This window comes from Chelonia mydas, chromosome 10 (genome assembly GCF_015237465.2).
Source record: "Chelonia mydas isolate rCheMyd1 chromosome 10, rCheMyd1.pri.v2, whole genome shotgun sequence".
NCBI classification, from domain to species: domain Eukaryota; kingdom Metazoa; phylum Chordata; order Testudines; family Cheloniidae; genus Chelonia; species Chelonia mydas.
The window spans coordinates 43,115,880-43,130,970 of record NC_051250.2 but is presented as its reverse complement, the minus strand read 5'-3'; the positions used below and the strand labels follow the sequence as shown (position 1 = coordinate 43,130,970).

At 40.3% G+C, this 15,091-nt stretch overlaps 1 protein-coding gene across 21 annotated transcripts in view; it reads right to left on the bottom strand.

Moving 5' to 3' along the window:
- The window catches only part of MYO9A (myosin IXA), a 457,919-nt gene that overhangs the window by 362,486 nt on the left and 80,342 nt on the right, over window positions 1-15,091 (bottom strand). The gene's annotated exons all lie outside the window — the stretch shown is intronic.

Sequence of the window (15,091 nt, the reverse complement as noted above, 5' to 3'; positions counted from 1 at the left end):
AAATTAGATCTCTAGTTTTAAATTAATGCATTCTATTATGTAGTCAGTGAAGAAAGTTGTGTATTTTGAATGGTATAGCTACTGAATTAACCTGAGCAACTGTGGTGCACTCATGCCCAAAACAACTCATTCTATAAAACAGTTTAATTTTACAGATTAATTTGCTTGAGAGTTTGTACTTTCTGCATTTTCATTTTTAGATATTTAAAGCAAACAGAGGCAATGTCATTAAATGTTTTTTCCAGCTCACAACTATCTGTGCATCAATTTACCCATACGTAAAATGCATTTAAAAATATCTGCCTCATAAAAATATCTGCCTCAAAATATCTGCCTCATTATGACACTTAATATCTGTTAAGCCTTGAGATTTTAAGGCAACTGTCACTATAACACAGCATTATTATTATTTTAAAAATTAAACAATGGCTTCAAATATCCGCAATAAAGGAATATTCTAACCAGAAAAGAAACCATTTTCCTCATCAGTACAGAGATTTTCCCCAACCCACAATTCACAAGGCAGCATTCAAAGCAAAATAAGGGTATTTCATAATGTTTAGGTATTCTGGACACTGATGGGTTGTTCATAAGATTATTTAAAAGAATTTAATTCCTCATTTTTCATGAGGTCTAATTTCACTCAAAAACAAATATTGAAATTTTTACAGTTGAGACTATTAATGCAGTACCAAAGCAAAATGAAAGCTAGCTTACTATTTCTGACATTATGCAAATACACCGCCACTACAGCAAATGGTGTCAGTTTAGCAATACAGTGACTTGCCATAAGATGCCCAGAAATGCTGATTTTGGTTAAAAATCCAATTATATTAATTTGTATATAGTAGCCAACTGTATGCTAGGTGCTTTACAAACAGGTAAGACTGTCAGTGGAGAAGAATTCACCATACCCCCTCCCTGCCCTTGATACACCTATTCCCAGGTGAGGTAGCCAGTGGCTGGTGCAGGAGGCAGCTTCAGGCAGCTGTGCTCCGTCTTCAAAGCAACTCCCACATGGAATTCTCAGCTGGGGCCAAACACAGCCAGAATCCAGTTCTCAGCCTACCTCACCGCCACGCCCTTTAAAACAAAAACAAAACAAAAAAAGGGGGGGGGGGCAGAAGGGACTCATGTAAACTGAGTAAAAATCCAGACCACGAACAGTTTCACTATCATGTAAAATGTTTTTTTAAAAGATCTAGCCCTGAGCACTCTCATCATGGTGTCCATTTTCCCTCATAAATTGCTTCAAACTGTGCAGAGAGTCACCAAAGTTCATAAAGCTAGCTCAACCCTTTTACTGCGCACTGGATATACAACTAAATTATTCGCACCGACAGCATAGATACTGACACTAATTTCTTATTGTGACTTTTTCCAGACAGAAAATGGGTGAGATTGCAAGCTGACAGCAGTTGAGTGGGTGTATGTTAGAGATTTAAATTATCTATAAAATGCATTCTAAAATCCTTTCATTCTCTAATTTATTTACAGTATTAACAGAGCTTAACTCTAAGTACTATGTGCTGTGCAGATTCTAATTCTATGGGAATTTATGTATTGTACACACTAGCTGATTTCAAGGAAAACAAAATATTGCCAAAGATAAAAATAATTCCTGAGTTTGTGGCATACTACCGGAAGCGTAATCAAGTCATCTACTCATTCCTACATTTCCTTTCAGCATCACCGAAGATAGTCACAATGTTATGTGATATGGGCCATAGTCAGCCAGATGACACAGGCTGAGATTTTGTTCTGCACTTCTAAAGAGGTGCAATACAAAAATCACAACCCAGGGGCTGGTGGGGGGATGGTAGCTTTAAGCAACCTTTGTGCCCTCCCAATTCTGGGCTGCTCTGCAGCTCCTGGTATAACAGATGACCTTAGGGGCTTGTCCGAACTACATCAGCCTGTACACCTCACTGCCTCTGGGTTGCAGCACTGCTCAGAACTTCCTCAGTCCTATGTGCTGCAGCCCTGCCCTGACACGCCACTCCCACTCATATACCTGCTCCTGGCATACCCTCTACATCAGGATTCGTGAAGGTTCTTAAGAAGACATTTCTATGATTGTCTTCCTCCATTCCTGCACCAGGGGAATCCTAACCTATTGGATTTGAAGCTAAAAAGAGCCTCTCTACACCACTCCAGCCCTTTTACCCAGTATGAAGAGGCCAAAGCAGAGATGAGAATATCAACCACAGTGTCTATTTCCAACTTTGCCAATGACTTGACCTATGAGCTTGGGCAAGTTACAACCTATGCCTCAGTTTATCACTGTGTAAAACAGGGAAATCACCTAGCTCGCATTGGTGTTAGGGTGTTTAATGTACTAAAGTTTGTAAAAGGTTTTTGAGATCCTCTGATGGAAAGTACTCCAGAAATGCAAAGTATTTTATGCTGTATCTACTTATTCATCTCTAGTCAAATATTTCAACAAGTGTACACTCCTGGATATGTGCTTGAAGAATAGAATAAATCAGTTTGTTCCCATGAAACATACTTGGCAAGGAATCAAACAATATGCTATGAGAGCTGTACACATTGCTTCAGGACACACTCTGTGAACTAGAAAGTACACACTGCTGGATTCCTTGGTTAGCGCTAATTTAAAAAAATATATATATACACACACACACACACTAGCCAGTGGTAACTTTGTAAATAGTTTTTTTTAAACTCTCCACTGACTGTAATATCTGCTACTGGGGGCCTGGGGGGAGAGTGTGTTTTTACATTACCTAACTCAAGGTAAGTAAATCAAGCTAAAATCCTAGTGAAGACAAGGCAGCTATTGTTTCCACACCAGCTAGCAGGTCATGTTAAGGGTGGGGAAGCCTAGGGTTTAACTTGACTTGTTAACTCATGTGAAAACAAACTGACGTGTCTTCACTAGGATTTTACCTCAAGTTAACACACCTTTCTTCTTAATGAAGACAAGACCTTAGAAGCTTGACAAATTCCACATAATCTGTAAAAGTCTGTAAGAGGTCTCATCCTCCCCTTGCTGGCCTCAGACAACTTTTGTCCACTTTTAGATATGCGTTTTTCCATCACTGGCCATTACTAAATCAAGATTGGATTTTTTTTTAAAATATGCTCTAGCTCAAAAGAAATTATTTTGGGGAAGTTTTATGATTTCTGTTATACAAGAGGTCAGACTAGATCACAGTGGTCCCTTGGAATCCATGAATGAATTTAGGAACCTGTGTTATTTTGACACAGTAGCATGTCACAACAAAGAGCTGCATAACTGAGCTACAGTATCAGAACCTGAAAAGTTTGGCAGACTACAGAGAAAAGAACTGATCTTGTGGACTGCAATAATACCAGTAACCTTGGAATTGTACCTTAGCACAGTCCGTTTCGCTGTGCTACTTTTAAAGCTAGAAGCATCCAGTGAAATTCTAATTTAGGAATATACGAGAGAAAAGCCAACTGGTTTGCAACACTTTTAAAGTGACAGAACTGCACAAACCTCAGAAGTAACACCAGATATATGCACTCATGTTCTATCAGATGATAGAGTTTAATATTTGTAAATAGTGCCAGAAATGTTTTAGGGATGTATCATTTTAGGTCAGTGGACTGTTTGCAATATTAAGTTATTTGCAAAGGGTCTTCCACAATCATTGGTTACGTCAACAAAGTTTAACTATACCGTGCAAAATACCTCTCAATGTTTGGTCTCTCTGGATTTTAAAAACACCATTTTTCCAGAGTATACTAGAAGGAATACTATGATAAAATGTGAGTAATCCATGCAAAGGAAAATAGTAATTACTTTCACAAGTTTAAAGGCATAGCAGTAATCCTCTAGAGCAGTGGTCACCAACCAATCGATCACATCTACTGGTCAATCCTGGAGACTATCCCCGTCGATCGCGATCTCCAGCTGCAGCAGGGCTGCCACTAAGGCAGGATCCCTGCCTGCCCCAGCTCCACGTCGCTCCCAGAAGCGGCCAGCACTGCCCCAGGAAAGGGGGGGGCAGAGGTCTCCACAGGCTACTCCTGCCTGCAAGCACTGCCCCCGCAGCTCCCATTTCCCAGGAATAGGGAACTGTGGCCAATGGGAGCTGTGGGGGTGGTGCCTGCAGAGAGGGGCAGTGCGCAGAGTCATGTGTGCCCCCAGGGGCCGCTGGGGTGCATTGGCCCCTTCCGGGAGCGGCGTGGGGCCAGGGCAGGCAGCGAGTAGCCCTGCGGCGACGACGACGACGACTGGGAGCCGCCCAAGGTAAGTGCCGCTCGGCAGGAGCCCGCACCCCAACCCCCAGCCCCCTCCTGGAGCCAGCCCCTCATGCCCCCTCCTACACCCTGTACCCCCTGCCCCCACCTCCCAGAGCCAGCACCCCATACTCCCTCCTGCACCCCAACACTCTGACCCAGCCCGAAGCTCCCTCCTGCACTCAAACTCCCTCCCAGAGCTTACACCCCTCACCCCCTCCTGCACCCCAATCCACTGCCCCAGGCTCAGCCCAGAGCCTCCCTCCCACACTCCAAACCCCTCATCCCCAGCCCAGAGCCCGCACCACCTCCTGAACCCCACCCCCTGCCGGTGAAAGTGAGTGAGGGTGGGGGAGAGCGAGCGGGGGGGGGGGGGGAGTGAGTGGGGTGGGTCTTCAGGGAAGGGTGGGGCAGATCTTTGTGTTGCACTTAAATAAAAAAAGTGATCTTGTACGTAAAAAGGTTAGAGACCACTGCTCCAGAGAAAGGTTGAGTTTCCAAAAAGAATACTGTCCAAGCAGGTGGCAATATTGTCTGTATCACCCTGACTGATAAATTGGTAAGTATATCTTTGCCTTTGGATATGTAAATTAAAATGATAAAGATATGAAAAAAGATAAATTAAGACAAGATTGGATACAGCATTATGGATGAACACTGGCTTTATATATTCCCCATATAGTTTAACTGAGAACTTTTAGTAAAGTAATGCCACGTGTTTTAAGAATATTTAGTAGAATTTTCAACATCCCAGTACTCCAAAATAAAAATATATCCATGAGATGAAGAAAATAGCAACTCACTTTTACAGACTCATACATGAGACTTAATGAAGCAGTACAGCTGTGTCTATACCAAACATGCTGCAGCTTATAAGATTAGCATAGCTTTACACCTAAGATTTTTTTCAACTGCTATACCAGCCTACTGACCTTTGAGGAGCATAAAGGAGAGAACAGAAGTGACCTGATTTCATTGGAGATAGAAATCTAACCACAGCCTTTAGATCTTGTGGCAGTCAGAGGAGGAAAGCCCTTGTTTAATTTTGGAAGCTCTGGTCATTATTTACCTATTTGTGGACTTAATGCACCTGTTTAAGAAAGGACTTTCACAATACAGAAAGCTTATAAGAGGACAACATTTTAAACAAAATTTATAACAAAAAATGTCCTTTGATCAAACACTTATTAAATTCCCTTTGAAATTATTTTACATATTTAAGTTTGAATAAGAATTCTTGCCCACCTACCTGAACCTTTTTGCTCAGGTTTGCAATTAAGTCACAATTCTATGCTTGGGACATTACAGAAAACTGACAAGCAAATTAAGGTAGTAACACAAATTCTGCTTTATGGCCTATTATAAAATTAAGTAGATTGAGAAGATGGGTTGGGAACATTTAAGCCTTTATTAAAAGATAATTTATACTAAATTATTAGCAAGTTGACCAGAAACTTTTTAGCAGCAAGTGATGATTACAAATGGATTGATGTTTTCAGCCAAATACATTTTAAAATGTATGGGATTCAGTTAATAAAGAATTAAAGGAGAGTAATATAATTAATGCAAATCAAAACGGATTTATGGAAAATAGATCCTGTCAAATTAACTTGATATCTTTTTTGATGAGATTACAAGTTTGGTTGAAAAAGGTAATAGTGTTGCTGGAATATACGTACACTTCTGTAAGGCATTTGACTTGGTACTGGGAGACATTCTGATTAAAAAATTATAATGAAACAAAATGGAACACATTAAATGAATTAAAAACTGGCTCGTGTAACTGTAACCATGGAATCATCATAATGCGGGTTTCCAGTGATGTCCTGAAGAGATTAGTTCCAGTTTTTATCAAAAACCTGATCAGCGATAAAGTTTGCAGATGACAAAAATTGCAGGAGTGGTAAATAATGAAGAGGACCGGTCAGTGATACAGAGAGATTGCTTGGTAAACTGGATGCAAGCAACCAATACGTGTTTTAATACAGCTAAATATAATACTATTAATCTAGGAAAAAAGAATGCAGGCCATACTTACAAGATGGGGCACTCCATCCTGGGAAGAAGTGACTCTGAAAAAGATTTAGGAATCTGACTGCCAGAAGCTGGGACTGGATGACAGGGGATGGATCTCTGAAAAACTGCCCTGTTCTGTTTATTTCTTCTGAAGCATCTGGCCCTAGCTGCTGTTGGAAGACATGATACTGGGCTAGATGGACCATTAGTCTGACCCAGTAAGAACATAAGAATGGTCATATGTTACCAACTCAGCTGAGTAACTGGTGCAACCGATGTTGGAATACTGTGTCCAGTTCTAGTGCCCACAACTCAAGAAAGATGCTGATAAATTGGAGTGGGTTCAGAGAAGAGCCACGAGAATGATTACAGGATTTTAAAAATGCCTTAAAGTAACAGACTCCAGGAGCTCAATCTAGTCAGCATAACAAAGAGGAGGTTAATGAGCGACATGATTACAGTACAGGCGATTCTCATCTTATGCTGGGGTTACGTTCCACAGTAGCACGTAAAGCGAAAGTCGCACACAGTCAAAATTACATGGAGTGTAATGGCGGGCGAAATCACCCGCACTACAGGTACAGTAATTGTTATTTTTCTTTTTTGTTTTTGTTTTTTTGTTTGTTTTTGCCAACCGCACAAAGCTGAATTTGAGCATGTTAAATGCGCATAAGATGAGACTCGCCTGTATGTATGTATGTGAGGAACAAATATTTAATAATGGGCTCTTCAATCTAGAAGAGAACGTTAAAACATGATCCAATCGGTGGAAGTTAAACTAGACAAATTCAGACTGGAAATAAGGCATACATTTTTAACAGTGAGAATAATTAACTATTGGAAAAAAATATCAATAGTCGTGCTGGATTCTCCATCACTGGCAAGTTTTAAATGAAGTTTTTTTTTTTGTTTTTTTTTTTAAGATATGCTCTTGGAATTATTTTAGAAAAGTTCTATGGCCTGGTTTATACAGGAGGTTAGACTAGATGATCACAATGGTCCCTTCTGGCCTTAGAATCTGTGAAAGTTTCTCCATGTATGAGAGTTCTTTTTTCAGACAGGAATGCATGTCTATTAGATGCATCTATTTGGTATGTAAATAGTATCGGAGTGTACAGACATATTGTACCATAAGCTTTAATAGCTGACAAGCTTTTCCATTTTTAAACCCTGGTAGGAAATGAAATTTTTCAAACAATAAAAATGCTGACATTACTGAATTTATGTACTAAATTTTTCTGTTGTAGGAAGAGCAGAATTTTTAATCAAGTATTCTTAAAAGTAAGAGTGATGTAGGACACTCATTTTGACCATTACCTGTTGTAAGCTAAATATGGCTTGGTTAAAATTTTAAGTTACACCCCAGAGCTACATAATTTTCTGAAGATGGTAAGCCAAGCCCTGTTACTAATTAGCATTAACTGGACATTATAGGTTATATCCCTCACACTCCATGGGGTGGGAGCATTGCAGTGGTAGTATGCTTGACCCTCAGGGGAAGTCCCTCACTCATCACTCTGCAAGGACCACTCTAGCTATTCGACAGAGCAGCACTGATGGGCTCCAAAGGAAGCCACATTAAAATCCTCCCCAGATGTGGGGAAATTGCAGGAAGCACCCCTCCCCCCCACAAAAGGAGATAAAATAGGATGGTGAAGATTCTAGGAGACTTCTGATTACCCTTGCTGCACTGTAGCTTCCACCGGGCTTAAGGCTGAGGCCCAGACATCACCCTTTTTTCACGCTGCCTGCCTACTGCCCAGCCAGAAAGAGAAGTTTCAGACTTTTCTCCAGGGATGAAGAGGGCTTCAAATGGCACAAATAACAAAAAGAGCGGGCCACTGAAGGCACCATTCCATGTTCGTTCATGAGGGACCCCCTTCCTCTTCAATTTTGAGAGCTGCAGCTTCAAGTCACCAGAGCTAGGCTACATCTACACTTAAAACTGTAGCACAGCTGCAGTGCTGTAGCAAATCCACCTCCTCGAGAGGTGGTAGCTAGGTTGACAAACACTGGATGGCTAAAAAAGCAGAAAAGACTAATGTAAAGATTGAGGCTGATGAAGGAAGAGTGCTGGAAGAGAAGCTCTCTTTACTCGATTAACTTAGGGCTGATCTACACTGAAAACTTACATTGGCATAGCTACGTCTCTCAGGGGGGTGAAAAATCCACACCCCTGAAAGATGTAGCTACGCCAGCCTAAGACACAGCGTAGACAGTGCTTAAAATATATGACGTGACAAAAGGGAGGAAGGGTCAATTAAGCAAAGAAACTAGTAAAGCAACTTCCCTCTAAGAAAAAATATAAAATCCTCCCATTATTGAACCTCTAACCTACATTAAATTTAATGGGAGTCCAGAACACTTATCCACCAATATGTTACAACAGCTGCTCTGACTGATAGAACAGGAACAGGTTAGGATAAATAATTCCTTAAAGCTTAATAGAAAATGTTATATGGTTGCCATGAAAATTCAAACACTTATAAAAACCAAGAAAGAAATTTGTTACCATAAACAAATTTTGCTGCTCTAACTTACATTAGTCGCGGAAATTTCCCCCCCAATATTTTGTGATATAGCATAACAGAAATGCAAACATTGCTGAACCCATCTCTGCTGTTGCCTCAAGTCTAAGGGGGAAAAAACCCAACCTTTTACCATCAAAGCTGTTGCTAGATTGAGCCGTTTGCTGGTAAATAGCATAGCTTTTCCTGTGCCATTGTTTCTCTCTTCTTTAGGCAAGGAAAGGTTACTCACTCTATCCACAAGGAAGCCCATGAGAACTAGCAAGTGTCAGGTTTCAATATACTAGAGTATGATTATGCACAGCCTTGCTTACAAGACACTTAGTTTAATAATTTGCATGCTGTTTTTGTTGTGTACCCATATTTTTTGTGTGTACTCATGTTTTTGTTGTGTACCCATTTTTTTTTCCTAGTGTTCACCATGTTGTTCTCCCTAACCTATTATTCTAACGGCACTAATACTATTAAAATTAAGCATCTGTCAGGGTTTTCATTAGAACCTTTGTTTTCAGAAATTTACAACTGGCAACACTTCTCCTAAAATTAATCTAATTTGAAATGGTTCACTTTGGGTATTACCTTTTATTCATTTTAAAACTGTTCTTTTTAATTTCTCTGGACTCACCTTTACTGTAGAATTACAAGTAAAAAAAAAGCACCCAATGTTTGTTTGTAAGAACAGGTTAGAGAAACATCTGTCAGGGATGGTCTAGATCAGTGTTTCTCAACGATTGGCCCGTGAACCAGCACCGGTCCCTGAAATCTCCCTGGCACAGTTTAGGAAAGCAGCAAACTAGACCCTGTTACCAAAAAGGTTGAGAAACACTTGTCTAGATAACACTTAGTCCTGCCTCAGCACCGAAGACTGGATTACATGACTTACTGAGGTCCCTTCCAGCCCTACATTTCTATTATTCTAATTTACTTTATCTATAACATGTTCGCACCTATTCAAGTCCACAGTAAGCTGGATAAACATATTTTAGACCAGGTTTTTATCTCTTCTCATTGGAAGTTTTTTTATTACTTTAATTTCTGTTGTCCTTCCATGGATTTTTCCCATTTCTATGTCCTTTGTGAGATGCAGTGAACAGAACTGAATATCGCATTCAAGGTAAGGGCATACATTCGTACATCAATCTACATTTTGTACATCTCAAGTTTCTTCTGTTAAAAAAGCCCAGGAATACATAAATGTTATTGCTGTACTTACACATAATGTATTGTTTGCAGATACAACTTTAAAGTGGAAAGGTATTTCAAAGTCAGTAATGTATCTTGAAACTACTAATAAATAATCCCATCCTCAAAAAGAGTGAAATCAATTACTTTAAGTCTAGTTTATGTCAAATCGCTTGCATCTGTTCAGAGTGTATGCTTCAGCAACAATTTCTGATGGAATAAAATCAAAGAAATACAAAAAATAGATGGGCTGGGACCAAACACGTTAAAAGGAACAGAACAGGACAGGTGTGCCAGATGCACCTGTATATACCTTTCAACAGTTAACTGAGTAATCTAAAGCTGCATCACAATGTGTTTACATTCTGACATGTCCTACAGAAAACAATGAGTGTGATAAGATGAGTATGTAGAATATACAGTTTATTTGAACTGTGTAACATGCCAATTAAAATCAGTAATCCAAAACTTGCACTCTGTGTTGACACAACCATTCTGCTGCCACACAAATGACAAAGAAAAGTCCAAGGTCATATTTCTATCTACATCTAGGTAGAAGGAGCTATACCACTAGAGCATACTCAATTCCAGAACGATGAACCAAACCCAGGATTCTAGAGTTTCAATATTCCTCTATTGTCCAGTCAATAGCTGTGAATACCATTGCCAAAATGTGTATCCCTTTCAGTTCTAGTGACTGGTCCACATAAGGATAATGGCCTACTACTAATGCCAGATTACTCGGCTTAATTGGTAACATAAGAATATAAGAATGGCTATACTGGGTCAAACTAATTATCCATCGAACCCAGTATCCTGTCTTCCAACATCACTCAGAGCCAGAGGCTTCAGAGGGAATGAACAGAACAGGGCAATTTTTCAGTGATCCATCCATCCCCTGTCATCCAGTCCCAGCTTCTAGAAGTCAGAGGCTAATTTACAGTAGCACCTCAGAGTTATGAACTGACCGGTCAACCACGCAACTCATTTGGAACCAGAAGTTTGCAATCAGGCAGCAGCAGACACACACACACACAAAAGCAAATACAGCACATTACTGTGTTCAGTGTAAACTATTAAAAAATAAAGGAAAATTTAAAAACGATTTCACCAGGTAAGGAAACTGTTTCTGTGCTTGTTTCATTTAAATTAAGATGGTTAAAAGCAACATTTTTCTTCCGCATAGTAAAGTTTCAAAGCTGTATTAAGTCAACATTCAGCTGAAAACTTTTGAAACAATCACCATAACGTTTTGTTCAGAGTTATAAACAACGTCCATTTCTAAGGTGTTCATAAGTCTGAGGTTCTACTGTATTCCCTTCTCGCTAGAGTCTGGGCAAGAACATGGAATACCTAGGGCTTGTCTACATGGTGCGTTAGCGCATACCAGGGGGGTATAAATTCTAGTGGACACCAGAGTGTCATGCGCTAATTGTCTGTGTGGACACTGCTGATGCACACTAAAAGTTCCTACGTTCCCAAGTACACACAGACATAGTGCCATTTCAAACAGTCCTATGTTAATGCGCAATCAGGAACTTTTAATGTGGGGCAGCAGGGTCTGCACAATTAGTGCACAACACACTGGTGCATACTAGAATTTACACTCCATCTGGTGCAAGCCAATGCACCAAAACAAGCCCTCAGATCAAGTTTTGTACAAGAACAACTCACTAGAAAACAGTCTAGCCATTTAGTACATTCACATTTTAAAAGGCTACATTCTTAACAAAATAAGTCAATCTTTTCCTAGACTGAGACCCTTCAAAAGGAGTGAATTTTATACCCAAGTTATATATTTCTGAAACAATATAAAAACCGTGACTACATAATACAAAATCAGTAAAACAGAGAAACAAAGCCATATCCAAGCCTTTTAAAATGTTTACCATTCAGTAATTATGCAAATGCTAATTCAGAAATGTTTCAGAGTTTGTTCTTGAGAGGAATCCTTAAGATGAAAACAAATGCCGCAATGAGTGTTTTTGAATGCAAAAATAATCAGACCAATCCTTTCTCAATTTATTATTAATCTCCAATTAGCCATTATTTCAGCCCCCTCAGCTATTTCCCACCAATGATGCAAGCAGAGAAAGGCATCATGGTCTTATTACAGGTCTCATGCCAAGTTTTGTCTAACACAGGGGTGGGCAAACTTTTTGGCCCGAGGGCTACATCCGAGTATGGAAACGGTATGGTGGGCCATGAATGCTCATGAAATTGGGGGCTGAGGTGTGGGAGGGGGTGAGAGCTCTGGCTGAGAGTAGGGGCTCTGGGGTGGGGCCAGAAATGAGGAGTTCAGGGTGCAGGAGGGGGCTGGGGCAGAGGCGCAGGGTTGGGAGGAGTGAGGGATCCAGCTGGGGGTGCGAGCTCTGGGGTGGGGCTGAGGATGAAGGGTTGGGGGTGCAGGAGGGAGCTCTGGGCTGGGACCGAGGAGTGTGGAGAGCAGGAGGGGGATCAGGGCTGTGGCAGGGGGATCAGGGCGTCGGAGGGGGTCAGCTGCAGGCTCCGGGTGGCACTTACTTTAAGCCGCTCCCGGAAGCAGCAGCATGTCCCCTTTCCAGCTCCTATGGGCGCCGCCCCTGCAGCTCCTATTGGCCACAGTTCCCAGCCAATGGGAGCTGCAGGGGCTGCATTTGGTGCAGGTGCAGTGTACAGAGCCATTTGGCTGCCCCAACACATAGGAGCCAGAGGACATGCCGCTGATTCCAGGAGTTGTGCGGAGTGCAGCAAGCCCCAGACCCCACACCCTGGCTGGAGCTCGAGGGCCAGATTAAAACGTCCGAAGGGCCAGATGTGACCCTCAGGCTGTAGTTTGCCCACCCCTGGTCTAACACATGCTCTATTCCAGGAACAGTTTTGCTCAGTTTTATAGCAAAAACTAAACTTTCAATCTAACCACACATCCATGAATAAGATGTACATTAACGTGACAGACACAAACTCTTAATAATTTAACCTAAAAAACTAAGACTTCTAAAAGTAACTACCTTGAAGGGGTCGGACTTTCCGAAGTATAGACAATCATTCAAAGTCAGGTGCTTTCAACATGCATCAAGATTTGCACTGTCAAGAACTAAGCCACTCGAAACTAATTACTTTAAAAAAATCTTAACCCAAGTTAATACTTATTGTTTTTTCATATAAATACTTCTATGGATGATCTGCACCATTTAATAGGACAGTACATTTTTTTCAAAAAGAAATGGGGCAGTAGTCTACTCAAATAATCATGCTCCTGATTTCCTACAGTAACAGAAAAGGAGATTTTGGTTGTGTTTTGTAAATTGCATTGTGGGTTTTTTTGTTTTGGTTTTTTACAAAAACCACAATTACAATGGAATCTGGGCTGCTTCTTCTTGTTTGGGAGCAACAAAGCACCATTTTCTAGCCTGTTAGCTTTTTAACCAGAATCAACTGTTCTGGGCCATTATAACAACAGCCTTGTTCCAGAATCTTGTCTACAGTTTCCAGAAGAGGACTGACATGTTGACAAATGCAACTAAGCGGACCAATTTGTATGAAGCTATTAACTATTAACTACATTATAATATCTAAGACAAAAAACCCACAGACTCAAAAAGAGCTTTTAAAAAGCTGTGCTAATTTAATACAGCATTTAAGAGCTTCTTAGGTAATACATCCTATTAATATCAATTCTACTATCAAGACACTTTCATTTCTTAAATAATTAACAAAGCTGCATTATTAGAATAAGATGTACCCCTTTTTCTGAAGGCTTACTCAACTCAAGTAATTTAAAGATAGCTATTTATGTATAACAAGAAAACATGAATTAAGATCTAAACACTCAGACACACTGAAATTTGATATTGAAAGTTTTGTTCATAAATGCAGCAGTTGCCTACATGATATTTCTGATAACTGCAGGAGTTATGTGAACCGTAAAAAAGTGAAATATTTGGGGTTTTATCCTTTACAGAGTGTGATGGTCTCAGACATTTCCATTTTTATTTGTTTACATTTTATATTCATCTCTTTGTTGGAGGACTGTAGCAAGAATGCAACCTTGTCCACAATAGGAATTTTTTAAAAATCCTATTGGTTGAACCAGTGTTAGCAACAGTGGGAGCTGTAATATAAACAAGATTTCCTTGGCTGGTAGCATTTTTATTACCATTTCAACTAAATCTCCTTTTCAATTGGTTTAAACTAACAGTAATGAAAATGTTGAACAGTTCCAGTCTTGGCTAAATTAGAGAGAGCTAAGAGGTCACTGGAATTATAGTTCTTTAGCATCAGAGATATGTACTATTTTTTTTTTTAATATTGCTTGTGTGTGTAACAGGAGAAACACCAATCACTAAAACCACCAATGAAAAATATAAAATTTCAATATTGCTATGTGAACTCTTGATATAAAATGGTATATTTGTCTCCTGTTTGAAGATAAGCAGCAGCATCTCTTCTGCTTTTTCAACCAGGACAAAAGTGAATTAATTCCAAACAACCAAATTATTAATCCATGAGCCCGCTTTCACAACATCATTGGGTGAATCTTACCCTTTTTAGAGTGTGGAAGAAGCCAATCAACCTGCTGAAGCAGCTCAGGGAAATGCAGACCTCAGTCAGACAAGTGCTTCAGCTACTGAAAATCACAACCTGTATGAATGAGTTGGTGCAGTAGACCAGAGAGCACTCCCATCATCACAAGAGCTTTCCAGACTTAACTGAGCCTCAGAGATGAGCTTCAGGCATCCATTCTTCTCAGTGCAGCCATTAGACAGTCTCCTCAGTGGATAGAAATTCCAACCAAATCTACTGAATGACATGACTTTGCAAGAATCACTATGAAAAGTCCTCAACAGCAGCAGCCTTGGGGATGTAGAGACCAATATTTTTCTCCAGAAATCCTCAAGAGATATGATCCAGAAAAAGAAAAGAAAGCATATCAACATCCTCAAGCCCAGAGCAGTGAGAAAGCCGTTGTGGTCTCATACCAATGGCCAGGAGGAAAAAGGGGAGTCCACATACAGCACTAGACAAGTGAGTGCTCTTTTAGAATGGGTGGAAAAGGATTTGAGCCTAAAAAGTAACTCACATGGCGAGAATCTTCAATTTACAGGCAAACTGCTGAGTGAAACCATCAGTCCCAGTCAGTGGTCCCTGACCAG